The 7,499-nt window shown below is 47.0% G+C and overlaps 1 pseudogene; it reads right to left on the reverse strand.

The window, feature by feature from the left end:
* Positions 1-4,568: 4,568 nt before the first annotated feature.
* LOC115246767 (intraflagellar transport protein 52 homolog pseudogene) lies at positions 4,569-5,801 on the reverse strand (annotated as a pseudogene).
* Between the last annotated feature and the right edge of the window lie 1,698 nt (positions 5,802-7,499).

Consider the following 7,499-nt stretch of genomic DNA (forward strand, 5'->3'; position numbering starts at 1 on the left):
TTCTGCAAAGTAACAGTAGATGATGCGGAAACAGAAAACCCTAAAAAACCCAGAGGAATGTGACCTATTTGATGAGTATCAGGGGAAGAACGTGAGCTGCCCTCGCATGTTCAAAACAGCAGAAGCAGCAAATTGAGGTCAGTTACAAACACCAGCGCGAGTTTTCCACACAAAGCATTTGACTTGCTCAAAGGCCCCACGGTAGGATTTATGAAGGGAGAGCAGTGCTCATGCGTGCACTCCCCACATCAGCACTGTGGGCTCCCGCTGCCCTATTTGTGAAATGAAAATGAGTCAGGATGTTTCTTGCTTGTGGCTGAAGTTAATTGTATGAATTGTGTCGTGAGCGGGCCCACGTTGAGTGAACGCCACATCAAAACGTCGATTTTAATGTTAACATCGGCATTACAGACTTCTTTATTTACATTTTTACAGTTCGTTCTCAGCAGTTCGGACTGTGGCTTAAATAGAGCGACTGCAGACTGACTTTTAGCCGTTGCCTGCGGCTCTGTGTCGTGATGAATGTGCGTGTTTATCACATGCCTGTGTCTTATCGTATGCATGTCTGTGTGCCGCTGCAGTCCCAGGGGTCACGCGGGGATGTCACAGACACTCCTGCTGCTTTTATGAACCTCGGAGGTCACAGGAGAACACAGTACTGTTTGTTTTCAGGAGACAGAGCATCACTGTGTCGCTGTTTCTCGTTCCCATTAAGCCAAACAAGTCACAGCGTTCTCCTCTGGGCAACATTGATCATATAAGTTGCATCAAATGGGTCATTTGTTCCGTGCATCTAATACAGCCCCGGGGACTGGCATAACACCCCCGGTGGTTAAAGTTAAGCTTTGCAGACAGATTCATTTTTCAGCGGTCTTTTATTTTTATCGTCTGCTCGCTTCAACAATGACCTTTACTTCTACCATATCCTTTTGTTTAATCCCGTAAATGATGTAAAACACCACTGTTAAACTCAAATAAGCAGCTAATGCAAGCCACAAACTATTGACGTTGACTTTGAAATTGGAAGTTTAGGTTGTAATAACAGCCTGGAGGATCTATATAGAGGACATTTGTACAGGCTGAAATTCTGTGGAACTGAAGAAAATGGAGAAAATGAATGCTTACACCAGGAAAAATGCATTTTAATTAGGGGTTTTTATGTTGTTGTTTTTTGGGGGTTTTTTTTTTGCAACAATACAATCATGTCTACCTGTCGTAATAGATAGTAATTTATTTTTTTTGCACAAGCACTGGCTGTGTGGTCTGGACAAAACCCTCCTGTAATGTGTACTTATTTTGGTACCAAGTGTTCTGGAAATCTGGAAAATCGTGTTTATTTGATACGTTGTCCAAAGTCTTGGTCATTATAATTGGCTGAGCCCATTAGTGCTCCCCGGGGTATCAGCAGCGCTGGAGGGGGAGAGAGCAGAAGCAGGAGTGTTAAAAAAAACCACTGCGGTTGTTCCCATCCCCCTCTTAAAGTTCCTTCATCGTTTCCTTGGCCCTCCTCCTCCTCCTCCTCCTCCTCCTCACAGCTGCGACGTGTTGCTATAAAATGACATAAAGTAAGAAGCTCTTTTTTCACTCCCCCAAAACATCCCATCAAAGCTGTGTTAAACTGACCTGATATGAAGGGAGCCTGCATTAGTGCCGTTGTGCGAGATGACAAAAATGCTCATGTGCCAACACAGAACGCTCGCTCAAACGTGCGTGCATTAAAGCTCGCTGGCCCAACCCTGCTGGCATGCAAACGTGCACGACTTCATGAAGCACACATGCTAAAATATGAAGGAACAGCAGCAGCTGCGTTGCTTGTTTATAAAGACGGAGCAAACACAGGCGTCTGTAGACCTCTTCATTTGGGTTCATCCATCAATCCATCCATCCACCCATCCATCCATCCACCCATCCATCCATCCACCCATCCATCCATCCATCCACCCATCCATCCATCCATCCTTCCATCCATCCATCCACCCATCCATCCATCCATCCATCCATCCTTCCATCCATCCACCCATCCATCCATCCATCCATCCATCCACCCATCCTTCCATCCATCCATCCATCCATCCATCCACCCATCCATCCACCCATCCATCCATCCATCCTTCCATCCATCCACCCATCCATCCATCCATCCATCCATCCATCCATCCATCCATCCATCCATCCATCCACCCATCCTTCCATCCATCCATCCACCCATCCATCCATCCATCCATCCACCCATCCTTCCATCCATCCATCCATCCATCCATCCATCCATCCACCCATCCCTCCGTCCATCCATCCACCCACCCACCCATCCATCCACCCATCCTTCCATCCATCCATCCACCCATCCATCCATCCATCCATCCACCCATCCATCCATCCATCCACCCATATATCCATCATCCATCCATCTCTCTATCCATCCATCCATCTGTCCACCCATCCATCCATCCATCCATCCATCCATCCATCCATCCATCCATCCATCTGTCCATTCAACCATCCATCCACCCGTCTATCATCATCCATCCATCCATCCATCCCTCCATCCATCCATCCATCTGTCCATCCCTCCATCCATCCATCCATCCATCCATCCATCTGTCCACCCATCCATCCATCCATCCATCTATCCATCATCCATCCATCCATCCATCCACCCATCTATCCATCATCCATCCATCCCTCCATCCATCCACCCATCTATCCATCATCCATCCATCCATCCATCCATCCACCCATCTATCCATCATCCATCCATCTCTCTATCCATCCATCCATCTGTCCACCCATCCATCCATCTATCCATCCATCCATCCATCCATCTGTCCATTCAACCATCCATCCACCCATCTATCATCATCCATCCATCCATCCATCCCTCCATCCATCCATCCATCTGTCCATCCCTCCATCCATCCATCCATCCATCCATCTGTCCACCCATCCATCCATCCATCCATCTATCCATCATCCATCCATCCATCCATCCATCCACCCATCTATCCATCATCCATCCATCCCTCCATCCATCCACCCATCTATCCATCATCCATCCATCCATCCATCATCCATCCATCTATCCATCATCCATCATCCATTCATCATCCATCAACCCTCTGCGCTCTGTTATCAAACCTGACCCAGACTAATTGAGGAAGAGCTTCAAGAGGACAGCGTTACACAGTTGGAGCAGAATTTCTTCCTGTTTTCATTCTACTGCAGGGACGAAGAGCCACCCAGGCCACTTGAAGCCGCCAGCAGCTGTGAAGAAGAAATTTAAATCTTCAGTGGCTCATTTGGCCCCAGCCCTTCCTCTCTGAGAGGCATGGTGCTGTGTTTAGTTAGCAGTCATTGTCGGGGAGCGGCTGCTCCTCTGTGTGATCTTTCATTAAGGATCTCTTATTCTTGCAGCGTGTCGTCTTGCTCCAGTAAGCAGCTCAGGGTTCGGCGATGGTGGAACCACGTGGGGATGAAGGGATGATATTCTGTGGGTGTGGAAGAGCAACGATGAAAAGCCGTGTGATGAGACGCCAGCTGGAATCAACCCTCCCTCCCCACGCTTTACATATAAATGAATTTCCTCTTTCCTCTTTTGATTGTCCCACTTATAGATGAATTTGTCTTTAAATTGGCGTTGCAAGGCGCCATTTCCCGTTTTGCTGCTCGGTAACTGCGCTCTTCACCCAAAAATAGCATTTCAATTCCTGAACTTGCAGGTAAAGACCCTCCCACTTTTTGGGGATGCAACTTCTACGTTTTACGCAGAAGCTCTTCAGTAAAAGTGAATTTTCGAGGAAAAAACCAGTTCTGAATCTACTCTAAAGGGAACACGCCCCTGAATCCCCTCATGTAAATAAATTTATCCCGGTATGTCGTTCCGGATGCTCCTCTCCTGAAATGAGAGAGCCGGTGTGCGCCTAAGCAATTATCCCTCAAAATGACTTTCTGGGGGCTGATTTATCTTCACTCAGCAGTGAGAGATTACCAGAGCCAGTCAGCACGCAATAAGACTCTATTACACAAGCAATGAATTTCATCAAAAAAGTAGAGCGAGAGAATTGGGAATGAGTATTGAGCTGCAGGAGAAGAGAGCAGCGAAGCCTCCTCAGGTATTCGCTACATCTGCAGACGCCTCCGTCAGCAAAGCAGCAGGGCAGACGTCTCGGATTTCACGCTCATAGCCACATTTCCCAGCATGTGGCTCCCCATCTTTTTTTTACACCCCCACCCCCACCTCTCTCTGCCACTTTGTCACCTGACAAAAGGTCCATTTGCAGGTTAATGGGCTTCCATTAGAATGTTACTGCGCCTGATTTACTGACTGCATGACAGGAGGAGTGTGTGAAGTGTGCACGGGCAGAGCGGAGCAGAGCCTGGGAGCTCTCTCCAGACGGCAGCGGATGCAGCAGATTAACCGCCAACGCGGGGGTTTAATAGCACACCCTGCCTCACACTAGGCAACTATGAGTCGGCCAGTTCTTGTTGAATAATCGTACACAGAACCATGTGCAGTGGAGACATGCACATTTTTATTTCAGAGAAGGAAATCAATTTACTCATTTAGCCAATTATCTTGCTTTCATGCTGCAGACTCCATTACATATCCTGGAAGAAAGGATGCTTTGTGCGTCCCTCTGATCATGGAACGTTGGGGTCTGTTTTTGGAATTCGAAATTGTCGTCGGTGGAGTTACTGGCGTCTTCTCTGTCAGAGGGAAAGGCTTCATCGAGGTCGAACTGCTCCAACACAGGCGGAGACAAATCTCTGATAATAGGTGGGAAGACGGCCGGCTGAAGCGGAGGCAGCAGAGCCTCAAAGTTTGGCCTGATCGCCCGGTGGAGCGGCTCGTATTTGACGTTAAGCTCCTTGTAAGCGCTGACGATGCGGGGTAGGGACGCAGAAGAAAAGTTAAACAGTGACATATCGAAAAGAGACGTGAAATTCCTGGAATGGTCCTCGTTGTGCTGGAAACACAGCTGGAGCTTCTCTGACAGGACCTGAGTGTCCGGTATCATGGTGTATTCTGAAATCGCCGGCACTGCGGCGTCAGTCCCGTTCATGCCAGCGTCATCCGTCATGATCCACTGGAGGACAGCGTCCAGGATTTTGCTGTTTTCCTCTTTGTCTATGTATTGATCGCTGAACATGTGGCAGGAACCCAGCACGACCAGTTTTCCAGTCCCCTTACCTTCACGGAAGGCCATCACAGGCCGGTTGAAAGGGAAGCACAGTGAACCAGTGGAGAGAACCGCCACAGCAGGTTTCATCACATTCAACGTGGCTCCGTATGGATATAGAAACGCCAGAGCCTTTGGGTCATTTCCAGGAGGCTCCTCAAAGGTTCCCTTGACCTCTTTATCGGCAGCTCGACTAATTTCTCTATTCAACACACCGTCAGACACAAGTGCCTCTTTGGGATGCAAGTACCTGTGGTACACGTTCCTCACAACCGCGTCTTTGTTGACCACTATTCCAAGTTCCTCCAGGAGAAAGTTGATGTTGGTCTTATATTTGGTTTCTCCTCCTTCACCAAGCAAAACCATCACATGTCCTCCCCCATCCAGGTATTCCTTCAACACCTCCAGCTCTGACGCTGTGAACTTCTCCCTTGGTCCAACAGTTATCCACAACCTGACCCTCTTCAGTCTCTCCAGTGACAGCGTGCCGCTCATGCTTTGGACGCTCCACTGCACTCTCAGCCTGCGCTGCATGGATTTGTACCTGGAGTTGATAGTAAACAACTCGCGTTTGGAAGCATTGAAGGCCACTGCGTCACACTGTAATGGTCGCACGGCAGCCATTTCAGATGTGAAAAGCGGAATTCAGAGTTCGACTCTGTTAGAAGTGGTCCCACGTTACTATAGTTAAAGCTTTAGAAAGCTTTGATGCCAGTTTGTGTCTTTGATGTTTACATCTCTATGTGCCCTTGATCAATGCAGAGCCCCCCCCCCCCCCCCCCCCCCCCCCCCCACAGTAATTGTTGCAGGAAGTAATCGAATGTGTGACTGATCAGTAGAAAAATAAAGAATAATCAGCTGGCTGGAAGGCAGGAGACGAACCTCCCTCCCTCCCCGACTGACACACACACTCTCACACGCTCGCCGTGGTGTGTGACAGACACGTGGGAGCTGCTGAGAAGGAGGATGAGGTAATGATGAAATAAAGCTCTTGTCAGACATACGACAAAGAGAGGAGAGGCTCCTCTAATGAGCTACTGACGTCTCCAGGCGAGGAGCTTCAGAGGCGCGTGGCCTCCCTTTAAGTTCCCCCACAGGGGAAAACTGATTCCTGTTTAAAGCTCGAATGATGCTCCAATCATCTTCATACACATCTTCATACACAATAAAACCTATATTTATTTGAAAAAAATTGCAGAATTGTGAATCAGCTCACATTTTAACATTAAACATTAGAAAGATAAGATGGAGATAATAATTTCAGCTGTTTAAGGAACCCAAGTTTTCCCAGCATGAATACGTGTTTTATGTGTCCAGCTCCAAAATCCCTTTCAACACAGCATTACCATTGATTTTGCTCTTTTCTCATCTTATTGTACGAAAGACACAAAGCCTGTGACTGAAGATGTGAAATCTAAAAGAATGATTGAAGTAGTTTCTATTGTTTTATTGTCCATTGGGACATTTTTGAGAAAAAGAACAAAGGATGGATGGATGGATGGATGGATGGATGGATGGATGGATGGATGATGGATGGATGGATGGATGGATGGATGGATGGATGGATGGATGGATGGATGGATGGATGGATGGATGGATGGATGGAGCCCTAAATGTTTGGAGAGTTTGAGAAATTTAGAATGCAGGGTTACTAGAAATAAGCAACTATGATCAAGAAAGGTTGTTGTACCTAAACTGTCCCCAAATATGATATTTTGAGGTGGAACAAATCATATTTACCCTCTATAAACTGTAGATTTAGTATTTTTAGCCAGTATTTTTGTCAGAAATATAATCGCTGCTGTCCAAACAGCCAAGGTGCAAAATCACTGTAGCCAAATACGTGTCAACAAAGCGGTGGAGTGTGTGACATGGCCGCCTGTGTAAATACAGGTGGAATTTACAATGAACAAATTGCATTTTTCATTACCTTATCCTAACAAGACGGAATTCCAGAGGGGAGGATTCACTTGCCGTTAGCTGCAAATCCTTCCATTTTAATTACAAAAGGATGTATTTAGCAGTAAAGCAAGCACGATGTCCACGGTGATGGAGATATTAGATGTTTCCTGGGTTTAGAGGGGACGAGATTTGTGGAGTACAGATCTAGAACATTATTTTCCTGTCAATAAAGTCCACTGACATCATGGATATGAATGAATTAGGAACAGGAAATAGCAGCCGATGAATCCTCAGTGGGGAAACCTGACCTCACTCTGCAACCTGTCAATATTCCCCCAACACTGAAGATCATGTTCACTGGCTCTCCAGAAAATGCATTAGACAAAGACTATATCCACAGTCGGGGGGGTCTCGATCCTT

This window comes from Takifugu rubripes, chromosome 19 (assembly GCF_901000725.2).
Source record: "Takifugu rubripes chromosome 19, fTakRub1.2, whole genome shotgun sequence".
Lineage (NCBI taxonomy): Eukaryota > Metazoa > Chordata > Actinopteri > Tetraodontiformes > Tetraodontidae > Takifugu > Takifugu rubripes.